The sequence below is a fragment of the Eschscholzia californica genome, unplaced genomic scaffold (assembly GCF_041429995.1).
Source record: "Eschscholzia californica isolate CP2 unplaced genomic scaffold, dmEscCali1.0.p SCAF_3, whole genome shotgun sequence".
Classification (NCBI taxonomy): domain Eukaryota; kingdom Viridiplantae; phylum Streptophyta; class Magnoliopsida; order Ranunculales; family Papaveraceae; genus Eschscholzia; species Eschscholzia californica.
This window is the reverse complement of record NW_028238420.1, coordinates 18,022,817-18,039,441: the sequence shown is the minus strand read 5'-3', so window position 1 is coordinate 18,039,441 and position 16,625 is coordinate 18,022,817. Positions and strand designations below refer to the sequence as shown.

General features: G+C 40.7%; 1 pseudogene; it reads right to left on the bottom strand.

Annotated features, from left to right (window-relative positions):
* Positions 1-2,055: 2,055 nt before the first annotated feature.
* Positions 2,056-2,584, bottom strand: LOC147548800 (secreted RxLR effector protein 161 pseudogene; annotated as a pseudogene).
* Between the last annotated feature and the right edge of the window lie 14,041 nt (positions 2,585-16,625).

The following is a 16,625-nucleotide window of genomic DNA, read 5'->3' as shown; positions in this document are numbered from 1 at the left end:
AAAATGAACCGGGCTCAAAAGAGAAGCCCGTATGAAGGCTCATGTTGGCCGGCCATAGCATAGCCGACCAACATAAGTGTGTAGGATTTTGTGTGTATCTAATACACTATCTAGTGTTGTAAGCGGAATCTCAAACATCATATGTTAACACTAGAATACCCAGAATCATATAGCATGAACTAATCAATGAACTAGAAGAGGGATAAATACCTTAACGCGTTTTTCCCTCGAACCTTTCCAATCGCTTGTGAAGATCGAGAGCTCCAATTGTAGGTCCTCTACTTAAGACACCGAGTGTATATACTTGATCTCCCTTCCTTTCAGACTGCTAGGACTTACTAGAAGGTTGAGAAGAACTCTTCTTCTTGACTAGATTGATAGAACGGGAGCTTTTTCTCTATATTCCTTTATCTCCACTAGTTGTATATTGAGAGAGAGAGAGAGTTGTATGTTTTTCTTGCAGAGAAAAATCCACACCTTTTCTGTTCTCTAATGACCCTATATATAGAGAAACCCTAATTAGAATCTCATTCAGATCATTAGGTCTTTCTATTTTCGGGTCACAGAAAAGATAATTACCAAAATACCCTTTTTTCTCTGCAAGAAAAATATAATGCTCTCTCTCTCTCAATATACAACTAGTGGGGCCAGGGCAGCCCACTATGGGCTTTCTATGGCCGGCCCACTCACCTAGGTCGGCCATCACATGACCGGCCTAATAAGCCTTCCTCCGGGCACCCCTTTTTAGGTCCGGTTCTTTCTATCTTGTTCCGAATCTCCATTCGAACCTTTTCGGCCTTTCCAGTTGGATCCAATCCATCTTTAGCCTGTTCCTGTCTAGTCAAGTCTCTCCGATCAAGTTACCACTCTTATGTGTAACCCATTGTAGGATCCGGTCTATGTTAGCCGCGAATCACCGAATTGATCCGACGATCGTAGTTGGCTTCTAGTAAAGCATTACGACCCCTAATTGGACCGGACTGGATGATCTTCACCGTATGGTCATCGTTATCCTAACTGACAAATTGATCCATTGCCATCTTGGTCGAAGGACACTCCTTCGGAAGGACATCTCCTTCAGACCGAACAGATATATCCTTCAGTCTCCCACTTGTACTTAGAACAAGTACAATGCTCGATTCCCATGTCTCTTCGTATCTCATCTGATACGTCATATCCATCAGACTTTCTTGATCTGGAGAGCAATGGTTAATATAGATGATTAACCATTAATCCATTTGAGTGTGGCCACACATTTTCGAGTTGCTCCTCCTCAAGTGGCCCGAAGATACTTATCCTAACTCAATAGGAGGACATCATTCACTCTTGTACTCCCACTTAACTTCATGTCTATCCTGTCTCCCCCAGTAATCCGCCTTTATAACCTCCTTTTACGGCACGGCGTTTGACGGTACCAAAGTTCGACATTCCTTACATAAGATGAGTGGAGTACTCATGTTTAAGGAATCTCTCCAATCTTGCCTATGAGAGTTCATGACGTTTTTCAACTCTTAGAAGAACTCTCATGTTTGGGTTATCCAGTGTATATTCTCCAATCATACACCCATGTAATTGACTTGAATACTATATTCCTATAGCCCATGAAACTACGCTATCAGTCAATCTCCCATGCTAGTCTTTATGAGTCATTGTTGTCCATGCAATGACCTGGACTAGGGACTTAATCATGAATTTATTCCATGTTCCCTTAGTAGGGTTCCATTTACCAGATCATGTATCTGATAAACCTACTTGGAATGCTTCATTATTTTGGACTGTCAATTAAACACTAAACCATTATTTAATGACAGAAATAACTTATTTATTTCTTTTATTGAATGTAGCTAATTGATTACATGGAACTCCTTTCATTAATCTAATTACAACCTAAAGCCATTCATCGATGCGCTTTATACCTATGCCCCTTCTATGACTCTCATACTTAGGCTGAGGCAGTGGTTTAGTTAACCAGATCGGCAACGTTGTCGTCCGTATCGACTTTGCAAATGACCACATCTTTTCGGTTAGTGATTTCCCTAATCACGTGGTACTTCCTTACGATATGTTTGGACTTCTGGTGTGCTCTTGGTACCTTATCCTGGGCAATTGCTCCATTGTTGTCACAATATAGAGTAACCCCATTTTCTATGCTAGGAACGACACCAAGTTCAGAGATAAACTTCTTTATCCAAACTCCTTCCTTGGTTGCTGCCGAAGCGGCTAGGTATTCTGCTTCTGTGGTAGAGTCTGCTAAAGTAGTCTGCTTTGAGCTTTTCCAGCTTACTGCTCCTCCGTTTAGACAAAAGACGTAACCTGACAGCGATCGGAAATTATCTCTGTCCGTTTGGAAGCTCGCATCCACATGGCCTTCCACGATCAGTTCATCTTTCCCGCCATAAACCAAGAAGTGATCCTTTGTCCTTCTCAAGTACTTCAGGATATTCTTGGCTGCGGTCCAATGATTCTCACCTGGATTAGGTTGGTAATGACTACACATGCTGAGAGCATATGAGACGTCTGGGCGAGTGCAGACCATGGCGTATATGATTGATCCTATTGCCGAAGCATAAGGCACCTTCTTCATGTATGCTAGCTCATCAGGATCTCGGGGACACTGAGTCTTGCTTAGCGTCGTGCCATGTGTCATGGGTAGAAATCCTCTCTTAGATCTTCTATTTTGAATCTCCCAAGAATCTTATCGATATAAGTTTCTTGACTGAGTCCAATCATCTTCCTCGATCTATCTCTATAGATCTTGATGCCCAATATATATTCTGCATCTCCTAGGTCTTTCATTGAAAAACACTTCCTAAGCCACTCTTTCACGGAGTTAAGCATAGGAATGTTATTTCCAACGATCAGTATGTCATCTACATACAGGACCAAAAAAGCTAGGTTGCTCCCACTAACCTTCTTGTATACACAAGATTCTTCTTCGTTCTTCAGAAAGCCAAACTCTTTGATTTTCTCGTCGAACCGAAGATTCCAGCTCTGACTTGCTTGCTTCAACCCGTAGGTGGACCTTTGAAGCTTGCAAACTTTTCCAGCGTTTTTGGAGTCCTCATAACCTTCAGGTTGTGTCATGTACACATCCTTTTCCAGTTTTCCGTTCAGGAAGGAGGGTTTGACATCCATTTGCCATATCTCGTAATCGTAATGAGCTGCAATAGCTAGAATAATCCTAATGGACTTAAGCATCGCGACAGGGGAAAAGGTTTCTTCGTAGTCTATTCCTTGGACTTGTCTGTGTAACCTTTTTCCACGAGTCTAGCTTTGAAAACGCTCACGTTTCCATCCTTGTCTGTTTTCATCTTGAAAATCCATTTGCATCCGATGGGTTTTACTCCATCGGACAAATCAACCAAGTTCCAAACTTGATTTTCAGACATGGATTCGATTTCGGATTTCATGGCTCCCAACCATTTTTCGGAGTTTGGGCTCGTCATAGCTTCATTGTAGGTGTTGGGTTCATTATCTTCTATCAACGAGATCTCTTGTCGTTGAGATAATTCAATCAGCCTTGCGGACCTATGTGGGGCTTGAACAACAGGTGAGACACTCTCAACTCCTTGAGGGTTCTCCTGCGAATCACATTCGCTTTGCGCGGGAGGGTCTCCGAGATCTAACATCGCTTCCTCTGTTCCCTTTTCTATCGGCTCTGAATAGTTAGAAATCGGGACTTCTGACATCGGTACAACGGTGTCAGTTCATTGCTCGGATCGAATCTCTTCGATCTCTATATTTCCCCCACTTGTGATGTGACACGAAAATGTCACATTTAAGGAGCCTAACATAGACTAATTAGTCCTTTTCGAGTGTTATCAATAACATTTTATGTGTTTTTCTTGTTTAGGTACCATATTTGGAATAAAGAACTTAATTCGGAATAAAGGGAGCAAATTATCACTATCATTTCATGTACCCAAAACGAGAGAAAAAGACTTCAAACAAATCAAATGAGAAGAGGATTCAAAGACGAGTCCAACGGTGAAAACGGAAGTCAATTCCGAGTTCGGACGGGGAAGTTGTGAAAGAAAGAAGTCGAGGTTCGGTCTTAAAACAAAGATGCTATGAAGGCACCCTCCTTTGGTTATAATTCTAGAAGACACCCTCTTGATTTCCAAGTGAAGATTAAAACCCAAGTCTAAAACCCAAGCCCAAAGAAGATGAAAGAAGGAAGAGATTTTGGAGGCACCCAATGGACTCAAGTTTGAGTCAAAGTCAAGGTTGACTAAGTCTAGGGTTTGAGTCAAATACACTATTCATCTTCTTCTTCAATGATTCAACAACCGAGAGGAGAGAGAGAAGGAGGCAAGGGGCTAGGGTTCTTCATCACTTAGTAGAGTTTGAGAGAGAGAAAAAGAGAAGAAGGAGAAGGAGGAGTGCCGGCCAAGGCAAGGCCGGCCTAGCCTTGGCCGGCAGCAGCTCGGGCTGCACGGCAGCAGCTCGAGCTGCTCGGGAGAAGCTGCTAAGCAGCACAGCTCGGGAGAGCTTCAGACCAGGCCGGAGCAGCACTTGCTAGTCGCGACCAGCAACATAGGACGCGTGCAAGCAGCTCGGGTAGCTGCTGCTCCTGGCCGGATGCAAGGTAGCTGCTGCATCTGGCCGGTCTTGATGCTTCATAGCTCGGGACGTGCAAGGGGTAGCTGCTCACGGCTCGGACGTGCAAGGACAAGAAGCTCACGGCTCGGGACAGTGGCCTTTTGGCCGGATTCCATGGATTTTGACCGGATTTCTTCATATTTTGGCCGGACTTATATGAGTTTTCCGGCAACCTTCTTGGTTCGAAACCTTAGGGCTTTTGCTCTCCATCATCTTGGCTAGCTTCCCATGTAGTTTGATTTGATTTTGAGCTAGAAATTTCTAGAGAGAGAAAGCTAAGGTTAGCTTTAATGGAGGTTGTGTTTTAAATGGAGAAGATGATGGTGGTTGCTATGGGGAACCCAGAATTTGCTAAGGGGAGATCGGCTGAACCTTAAAGACTCATATTTTCCGACGATCTTAGCCTCGAACCACATCGAAAAAGGGGGATTCTCTCACCATTTCCTTTCCATTTCTTATTAAATCGCCATGTTAGCTAACTTTAGTGTGTCGATGAAATGTGATGAATTCGTGATTATGTTTAATATGATTTGATGTTTTGATTATGAATTGATGTTCATTTAATTCGATTATCGTTTTGATCGTATTTTCATGTGTCTTGTCAAGCATTTCGCATAGTTAATAGACGAAACGAAGTATTCGATATCGATCGTAGTCTAAGTCATATTTTCATGTGTCTTGTCATGCACTTCACATAGTTAGGCGACTAGACAACACTTTCGTTGACTCGGGATTAATCAATTATGATGTTTGTTTGACTAAGTATGATCTCCGGATATACGTAGTGCTTATAGACATCACTTTAGGAGTCGAATACCGATTGTACCTCGACACATTAAATCGGACAACACATAATCGTAGGTTTATCATTATGGATTCTCGGACTTCGACACCTCTCTCGCTTATTTGTCGCCCGAATCGAGTCTTACCGTCTCCCGACTCTTGTTCCTCCGAACTCTTCTCTCGAATCTCTCTCGCCCGTTTACATTGATTGTTTAGTTTAGTTTACTTGTTTTCTTCTTTTGTTTACTTATTCGATCAAATACCCCCATTATCTTTGTTTCTTTCCTTTTTAGTCTAAGTTAGCTTGTAATATCTAGACCGAGAGATAAGACCCTTCGATATCCAAACTACCTTCCTATCCTTGGATCGATCCCGGCTTTGCCGGATTACTACTTGATACCTCCGCTTGGGTGTGCAACCTTTTCGGGGTCCATCAACTTGTCTTCTTGGAAAGAAACTCCTTTTCAAGGAAGACACCATCACGAGCAACAAACACTTTGTTCTCTGATGGGTTGTAGAAGTAATACCCCTTTGTCTTGTTTGGATAACCCGCGCCAAGGAATATCTGGGATTCTCAGACTGAGATATCCCAGTCCGAAATAAACTAGGAGTCCGAGACCTAAAGTCTCGGACATCCAAACGCATCCAGATGCGTCTGGAATCCCGGTAAGTCTCGGTATAGTACCGAGACCAAGACCTTATCCCAGAAGCGTCTATTAAGACCTGACTTCTCAGACTTCCTGCCCGAGAAGGTATAGACTTGGTCAGACGCGTCCAGGACGCGTTTGAAGCACCAAGACGCGTCTTTGGCCAAAGGACGCGTCTGGACCTATGAATCCGACATGTTTGGAACATGCCAATCCGGTCCGGCCAGTGCTAGGCCTTAGTCCTAGACTTCTCATGGGGCAACCCGGGCTAGTCAAAGGGCATGTTGACCAAGTTTGACTTGGGTCTTCAGAGTATGACTCGGGCCTTAATCCTAGTGGGAGGTCTTGACTTTTCTTCTTACGACATTGGCAAATTTTTCCGATTTGACCCGGGCCATCCGAAGGCCCAAACGGAGTTTTTCCTTGAATCGATTTTAGAAATCATTGAGGAAGAAACTTAACGTGCCATTAGTTCATATTTTACGAAAATAGACTTTGAAGCCCGTTAGATATAGAGATGTCACAATTTTCCGCAAATAGCGAAACTAGAAGCGAATCTAGGATACATACTTTATTTTATGGATGTCATATTTTGTATGTACAAAATGTGAATGCGTAGAATAGTATTACCTTTAGATAAGTAATCGACTCTTGATCCTAAGCACAAGTGAGAATGTGCCCGAATAATACTTAGAGTATAGGGTCATAAGATCCATTGCTGAATCGAACGATGAGATCATGGTTCAAGTGGGAGTAATCAATGGAGGTTCAAGGACGTAAATCCAAACGAACCATAGGCGAACAAGAGGTAACCTAAAAGATTGGATCTTTTAGGGGCTATACTAGGAACTAATAAATTCCTTACGCAAACTCACAAAAACTTTACGTAATAAGTCATGAATGGTTAGGATAAGTTCACAGTAACGCATATTTGATAAATTACGTAAATGTCCCCAATAAAATTTTGAGTAAAGTCTACCCAGATCAAGACACCTACTGAGCCCTTGTTCATCGATGGTGGGTCTGCCTCCGCAGGGTGCTCTTTTACCTCGGAACAGTACGGGTAGATCTATGAAGAGGTCTACATGTCTAAATGGTTATTCACAACGAGTCAGCAAAAGAGTTGTAGATTTCGAGGCAAAGGATGAGTTTGACACTCAAGTGTGAAACTTATCAACTAAGAGTGATAAGAGTATGATCAGTAAGAGTTTAATCACCCAAGACGACGAAGTTGAGGGCAGTGCCCTAGTACGTACGCTTAACTTCGAAGAAATGGGATCTTGGAATCATATTATTCAAACGGGGACGGTTTTCATTGGATAATGTGACAAAAACATTTTACAAATATTGAATGTAGTACTTAGCAAATCCTTTTTCTGTTTCATAGACAGTATAGATGGCTCATAGTATTAGTTCCGATTTAGATTCATTCTTTCCAACGGGAAAATTGGATCTATATAACTTTATAGATTGGGAGAAGGACTTGAGAAGTGGTCTCAAGACTTCGAATGAAGAAATTGTAGGAGAGAAACCAGTAAGTGACAAGGAAATAAGTGCCTATGTTATAGAGGTAAATTTGGCAGATATGGTTGATTCCCCCTCATGGGTATTTGACACCGGATGTGGGGCCTACATAATATCTTACTTAGATTGACTAAAGGGAATACGGTATCTGACAAAGAGGGAGATGGTTCTACGAGTTGCAAACAAGGCAAGAGTTACTGCTGTAGCTGTAAGAACCTATAATCTCAGTTTAGATACTGGATTGAGATTCGTGCTACATAATTGCTTTTATGTACCAACTATTTCAAGGAACATCATCTCTGTGTCCGTAATGGACAAAGAGGGATATCATCTTGTAATAAAGAACAAACGTTGTTCTCTATACAAAGGTGAGATGTTCTATACCAGTGCTAAACTCTGTAACGATCTTTATGTTACAAACATAGAAGACGAAATCCTGAGCATAGACACGAAACTACTTCGTACTCATGAGTCAAACCAAGGATATCTCTGGCATTGTCGTTTAGGCCATATTAACATGAAACATATGCAGAAGCTTCATGCAAATGGACTTCTGGGTTCTCGTGATTTACAATCATACGATACATGCAAATCATGTTTAATGGGAAAAATGACACGTTCACCCTTCAAAGGGAAAGGTGATCGAGTTAGTGAACCATTAAGACTGATACATACAGATGTATGCAGACCTATGAGTACACTAGCGAGAGGTAATTTTGGATACTTCATCACGTTTACTGACGACTTCACAAGATATGGTTACATATATCTAATGAAGCATAAGTCAGAATTGTTTGAATTATTCAAACGATTTCAGAATGAAGTAGAGAATCAACTTGGCAAGAAAATAAAAGCCATTCAATTAGATCGAGGTGGTGAATATTTGAGTCAAGAGTTTGAGGATCATCTCAGGAGTTGTGGAATAGTATATCCCAACTCACTCCGCCAGGAACACCTCAGATGAACGGTGTGTCCGGAAGGAGAAATCGAACCTTGTTAGACATGGTCCGATCGATGATGAACTTAGTCGGTCTTCCAACCACTTTCTGGGGATATGCTCTCGAATCAGCTTCTTTCACACTAAACCGAGCTTCGTTTAAAGCTTTGGAAAAGACGCCATATGAGTTATGGTTTGGAAAGCCTCCAAAGTTGTCTTTTCTTAAAGTCTGGGGATGCGATGTTTATGTAAAACGTTTACAAGGAGATAAATTAACACCCAAATCAGACAAATGTCTCTTTGTGGGGTATCCAAAAGAGACAAAGGGATATTACTTTTACAACCCATCAGGGAACAAAGTGTTTGTTGCTCGTGATGGTGTCTTCTTTGAAAAGAATTCCTTTCCAAGAAGACAAGTGGGAGAAATATAGAAATCGATATGAGCAACAAACTGACAACAGTGTACCACCAATGTCAATAGTCCTAATTCCCAACTATTCTGAGCCAATAGAAAGGGAAGAAGATGAAGAGATGATGGATCTCACAGAGCCTCCCTCGCAAAGGGAATTAGATTCACAAGAGAACCCTCAAGAAGTTGAGAGTGTCCCACCTGTTGTTCATGAAGGATATATTCCCTCGGTCCGAAGGAATGGTATCCTTCTAAGGGATGTCCTTTGATCTTATGACAATGCGTACGATTTGGCGAATAGGATAATAATGACCTTATTTGGAAGATCATTAGTCCGGTCGAATTAGGGGTCGTAATGCTTAGCTAGAAACCAACTACGATCGTCGGATAACTTCAGTAATCCGCGGCTAACATAGACCGGATCCTACAAGGGTTACACATAAGAGTGATGGTTTGAACGGAGAGATATTGACTAGATATAAAGTGGCAAATAAGTGGATTGGATCCATTATTTGAGGCCAAAAGGAGTTCGGAAGAGTCTGGACAAGTGTACATAACCCCGGGCTAAAAAGGGAGCCCGGGGGTGCCCATAAAGGGGTCGGCCATGTGATGGCCGACCTTAGGAAGGGGGCGGACAGCACATGGCCGGTTCGACCCCTTGTGTGGGCCGACCATAAATCCCATAGAGGCTTATATTGGCCGGCCACACATAAACCTTTTTAGGGTTTCATATGGGACACAAAAAGATATGTCTTGACGGAGATATTTTAGGAATCCTAGTTTGGGTCAAATACCTTCTCTATGGTCCTTATAAATAGACCTCCTTAAGACATAATTATGGACGGAAATCAAGAGACAATTCAAGAGAGCTTTTAGAGAGAAAAGCCAAAAGAGAGAAAAGGAGTTTTCTCGATTATCTAGTCAAGAAGAAGGTGTTCTTCATCTCAACCTTCAAGAGAGTTCCAGCTAACTCGAAGGAGGGAGTTCAAGTCATACACTCCGTGTCTCGAGTAGAAGAACTACAATTGGAGTTCTTGATCTTCAGAATCTTGTCGGAATTTTGTTCGTGGGAAAGCGATTAAAGGTAATCATCTTTCCATATCTAGTTCATTGATTTGTTCATGTATAATTAGATCCTGGGAGTCTAGTGTTAACATTAGATGCTTGAGATTCTGCAATAAATACTAGAAAATGTGTGTTAGACACATCCGTAACCCTACAGTTCAAGCCCCGCCCGCGTAGGTCGCAAAGGCTAATTTAATTATCTCAAAGAGCGGAACTGCTGTTAATTGAAGATAATGAACCTAGCACCTAAAAGAAGCTATGACGAGCTCAGACTCCGACAAATTGCTAGGAGCCATGAAATCCGAAATGGAATACATATATGAGAATCAAGTTTGGAACTTGGTCTATTTGCCTGATGGAGTAACACCCATAGGATGCAAATGGATTTTCAAGATGAAAATAGACATGGATGGAAACGTCAGCGTTTTCAAAGCTAGACTAGTGGCAAAAAGTTACAAGCAAGTTCATGGTATAGACTATCATGAAACCTTTTCCCCAGTCGCAATACTTAAATCCGTTAGGATAATTCTAACAATTTCCGCTCATTACGATTATGAGATTTGGCAAATGGATGTAAAAACCGCCTTCCTGAATGAAAATCTAGAAAGCAGGAGCTGGAATCTTCGGTTCGACGAGAAAATCAAAGAGTTTGATTTTTGAAGAACGAAGGGGAATCTTGTGTATACAAGAAAGTTAGTGGGTGCGACCTAGTTTCCTTAGTCTTGTATGTAGATGACATACTGCTCATTGGAAACAACATTCTGATGTTAGAATCCGTTAAGGAATGACTAAGGAAGTGTCTATCAATGAAAGACCTATGAGATGCATAGTATATATAGGGCATCAAGATTTATAGAGGTAGATAAAAAACGATGATTGGACTCAGTCAAGAAACTTATATAGATAAGATTCTTGGAAGATTCCAAATGAAAGACTCTAAGAGAGGATTTCTACCCATGACACATGGTACAGTGCTTAGCAAGAGTCAAAGTCCCAAACACCTAGATGAGCAAGTACACATGAATAAGGTACCTTATGCCTCGGCTATAGGATCTGCCATGTACGCCATGATCTGCACTCGCCCAGATGTCTCATATGCTTTAAGTATGTGTAGTCGTTACCAATCTAATCCAGGTGAAGCACATTGGATCGCAGCCAAGAATATCCTGTAGTACTTCAGAAGAACAAAGGATCACTTCCTGGTGTACGGCGGAAAGAAAGAACTAATCGTGGAAGTCCATGTGGATGCGAGTTTTCAAACGGGCAGAGATGATTTCTGATCACAGTCGGGTTATGTCTACTGTCTAAATGGAGGAGTAGTGAGCTAGAAGAGCTCAAAATAGAGCACTGTAACAGACTCTACCACAGAAGCAAAATACTTAACCGCTTCAGAAGCAGCCAAGGAAGGAGTTTGGATAAAGAAGTTCATCACGGAACTTGGTGTCGTTCATAGCATTCAATTCCGAATAGTTTTATATTGTGACAACAATGGAGCTATTTCCCAAGCTAAGGGACCAAGATCACACCAAAAATCCAAACACATCCAAAGGAAGTACCACGTGATAAGGGAGATCACTGAGCGCAAAGATGTGGTCATTTGCAAAGTTCACACGGATTAAAATGAAGCGGATCCGATAACTAATTAAACCACTACCTCAGCCCAAACATGAGATTCATATGAGGGACATTGGTATAAAGCCATCGGAGAATGGCTTTAGTCTGTAATTAGATTAATAAAAGAGTTTTATGTAACTGATTACCTACATTCAATAAATGAAATAAATTAGTTATTTCGTCGATTAAACAATGGTTTAGTATTTAAACGACAATCCAAATATGATGAAGCATTCTAAGTAGGCTTATCAGATATGTTGATCTGGTAAATGAAACCCTACTAAGTGAACTTAGAATAGATCCATCATAAAATGCCCCTAGTCCAGGTCATTGAAGTGGACACCTACGACTCAAGAACACTAGCATGTGAGATTGACCGATAGCGCAGTTTCATGGGCTATAAGAACTCGGAGTTCTAGTCAATAACATGGGTCTATGATTGGGAATATACACTGGATAACCCAATAAGAGAGTTGTGCAATGAATAATGAAATACGTCATGAACACTCTTAGCAAAATTTAAAAGATTCCTTAAACATGAGTGCTCCACTCATCTTATGTAAGGAATGTCAAAGGTTGGTACCGTCAAACGCCATGCCGTAAAAAGAGGTTATAAAAGCAAAATACCAAGAATGACATGATAGACATGAAGTTAAATGGGAGCACAAGACTGGATTATGTCCTCCTAACTAGGTTAGGATTAGTATCTCCGGGCCACTTGAGGAGAAGCAACTGAAAAGTGTCGCCACACTCGAATGGATTAAAACGTAATCATTCGCTAAGCCAGCTATTCTCCAGATCAAAAGAGTCTGAAAGGTATGACGTATCAGATGAGATGCAAAGAGACATGGGAATCGAGCATTGCGCTGGTTCTAAGGACAAGTGGATGACTGAAGTATATATCCGTTCGGTCTGAAGGAGACGTCCTTCTGGAGGAGTTTCTTTCGACCAAGGTAACAATGCGATCAATTTTTTAACTAGGATAACGATGAACTAATCATGAAGATCTTCCAGTCCGGTCTAATTAGGAGTCGTAATGCTTTTCTAGAAGCTGCTTACGATAGCCGGATTACTTCGGTAATTCGCAGCTAAAATAGATCGGATCCTACAACGGGTTACACATAAGAGGGGTTACTTGATCGGAGAGATTTGACAAGTGGGAGCTGGGCTAAAGATGGATTGGATCCAACTAAATAAGCCAAAAGGGTTGGAATAGAGATTCGGAACAAAGATAGAATGAACCGATCTATAAAAGAAAAGCCCGGATGAAGGCTCATGTTGGCCGACCAAGACAAGCCCATAAGGGGCTATTATGGCTGGCCACACTAAGGGGAAACCCTAATTAGGGTTTAGTCCTAATTAGGGAATCCAACATAAATTAAACTCTATTTAAAGCTTATGTTTTTTGAGGGACTTTTCAGGATTCCTAATTTGAGTGGGACTCTACTACGGCAATGCCTATATAAGGACCATTAAGGATTCAGAAAAGGTGTGGAATTTTCTCAAGGAAATCATCTCTCTCACACATCTTAGAGAGAGAAGATTAAAGAGAAAAATCTCCCATTCTATCTATCTAGTAAAAAAGAAAGGTTCTCCTCAACCTTCTATTAAGTTCTAACATACATCAATGAAGGGAGATCAAGTTAACCTACTCGGTGTCTCAAGTAGAGGAGCGACAATTGGAGCTCTGGATCTTCACACACGATTGGAAAGGTTCGAGGGAAAAATTGCGTTTAAGGTTAGTTTTTCCTGATTCTACTTCTTATTAGTTCTTGCATATGATATTGGAGAACTAGTGTTAAACATTAGACGTTTGAGATTTCGCTTACAACATTAGTTAGTGTATTAGATACACACAAATCCCAACATCCAAGACATAAAATGCTGGGACTCTACCATCAAGAGTGTGCTCAAGCACCTCGACCAAGAGGGCTGAGACACATCTAAGTCCTTAGGGCCGAGACACACTTGTCTCGGGCCAAAGTAGTTTGCCTTATGGTTAGGACATGCTTGTCCCTTTCCAATGAGTGTCTTAATCTAAGATCGAGACATCGCCATAGGCCAATGCCGAGAATGTCTCGGGCCTAGATCGACCGTTTGGAGGGCTCTTTTGAGATAAGTCTCGAACTGCGGGTCGAGATATTTTGGGCCATGACTAGAGTGAGAGTTTTTCGTTATTTTCTCAAAACTTTCTACCGGATTAACTTGTATTTTTTTCCGATGATTGATGAGGGTTATCTGAAGGCGTAATGGAGTTTTTCGTAAAATTGATTTTGGAAATCATATAAGGGAAAACCGAAGCGTGTCTTACTCAAAATTGTACGAAAAACATATATATGACCCGATTGGCATAAATATGTCAAAGAATTTCTCTGATACGCTACCATGAATGTAGCATACCACGATTTTAGGCCTTGGAGACGAATATAAATTATCATGCATACTTTGTTATGAACGTCATATCATTATGAATGTATATGCCTGAATATGACGGCAGGAACTAGTATGACCATAGTAGTGTTTCATTATGAATGTAATTATGATTTTAATTTCAAGTTTTTCAATTTGCATATCATTTGAGTCTTGTATTAAGAGTGAGGGGCTAAGAGTCCATTGAAGAACTCAAGGATGGGATCAAGATTCGAAGGGAAAGAAATAAACGGAGGTTCGGGGATGGAGATCTGGATAAACAAGAAGAATCCTAAGAATATATGATCTTTTAAGGTTTGGGGCCATACTAAGATCCTGACGCGCATATTAATTACGTTTTATGTCGTGGATGATTATGTTAAAGTTTGGGGTAATGCATGTTTGAGAAAATGTCAATAAGTCCCCAAAAGAATTTTGAGTAAAAGCCTACCTATTCTACGACACTTGTTGAGCTCTCGATCGTCGATGGTGGATTTGCCTTTGCAAGATGACTCGTTTATCATAGGAGAATGCGGGTATACCCATGAGAGAGGTTTTCACGTCTAAATAGTTTTACTCAATGCATCAACAAAGGAGTTCTGAATATCGAGGCAAAGGATGAATTTACACATAAAGTGTGATCCATGAACCAAGAATCATGAGAGTATGATCAGTAAAGAGTTTACTCACCCAGAACAACAGGTTAAAAGCAGGGCCCTAGTTCCCTTAAACTCGACAAAATGGGATCTTCAAATTGCATTATTCAACTGCACGGGTTTTTATTGAATAATGTGGCAAAAACTGTTTTGCATAGATAACAAGGTTTTCAAATAATTTGTATTACTTTTATGTAGTTTTAACAATGACAAAAGAAAATGTCTTCAACCTCCATTCTTTGTTTGAAAAGGATAAGCAAAATGGAGATAACTTCATTTACTGGGACCAGACGTTGGGAATTGTTCTCAGATCCGAAAACAAGCAGACTGTTCAAGACACTCCTATTCCTACGATAATTGGAAATTCAATTGCTGAAGAAAAGTTTGGAGGATAATTTTTAGAAAAGCATTTTACAATCATAAGTTCTAGTTACCTCTTTTATAAAGATTTTGATCTCTTAACTATTATTCATCAACTAATAAGCATACTCGATCAAACAATTTAACCTAAACATAAAATATCAAACCATAAAGCATGAATGATGAAAAGAAAATCACTGTCTATATAGAGAGACAAATAATAGATATTTAAGAACAATTAAGAAATCTAATTAATTAGAAACATATCTCAAAAAGGTGAAATATGAGTTTAAATTAAATCCTAGATGAACACTGAAATCTAAGGAATTATTCATTGCTATTACAAAATAAATTGAAATAAAAGAGAAGAAATGGAAAAGAAATCACCAAAGTAGATCAAATCATAGCCCAATGTGCCTCCAATTTGATGTCCAATTTCGCGCCAAACATGCAAGAATGATGCTCGAGGAACTCCAATTAATATGTCCTTTAATTGTTTGAGAAGAGGTGACAGAAGATAAAAATCAATAAGATTTAGATAAGAAATGATAAAGATAAAAGAAAAAGGAAACGAAATTGAGATAGAGAAGAAATTATAAAGAAATTGGGATAAACATCCCATCTGGGAATCTTACTCCCAGTTAGATCTGTTGATCTTCAGGAAGCGATCAATTTTAGTCCGAGTCATTTTTTGTGGTGATCTGGAAATTGAGATAGAGAAGAACTTATTAGAGTTCTAGCTGACTTGAAAGGTGGGATACTTTTGTTGATATCTTGCCGGAGTGATAAACTCTAAAGGAGAAGTTTCCTCTTTTAGATACGTGGAGTCCAATCGGGCTTAAACACTTCAATATGTCTAACCGACTAAGATCTTTCTGGAAAGTCTGAGATTAAGTTATTAGGTCGCGCAGCGCTGATATCTTCCCTGTTCTGGGCGTAAGATATGGGCCGAACCCCCCTTATTCCTTTGGAGATTCCAAGGCTGATCTATCCATGCCGAGAGGGCGTTTTGTGCAAAACTGGTTTCTTCTGGCCGACCTCCCAGTTAGGGGAATGTGTAGTGGACCATCAGGGGTTCTAGCTGTCCTGCTGCATTAAGCCGAGTCGTTCCAAGAGACTTCTGGTCAGCCTTTGACTCTTCAGCCGTTAGTCAACGTCTGGACATTTTATGCATCATCATGAGTCCCGCCACTCCTTAGTTGAAAGTAGAGAGACTAAGGAGTAGAAGTAACTCGTGTGTTTTGCTTTGAAGGCCAGAAGTCGAAAGTATTACCTGTCCTAGAGTTGTATTGTGAAGCTCTTTGGGCCTTACCTAGACTGTGGCCGTTTGGTGAAGTTCTGTCTTCCTGCTCGTACTCCAGAGCTGATTGATGTTCATAAATTGGAGATTTTATTTGACTGTGTTAGCTTTGCTAAAACTGATCCGGCTGCGTTCCGACACGTGGCTTATTATTCCTAGACACGTTTCGTCTTCTGCGCAAGTAATTAATTCCTTTCCATGCGTGATTTTATTGACGTCACAGATTTGATTTTCAGATTGCCTATTTTCGGCGCTAATCCCTCTGAATTACTATTCAAGGCAGCGTTTTTGGCATGCGTGGACATGTGGTATCTTGCTA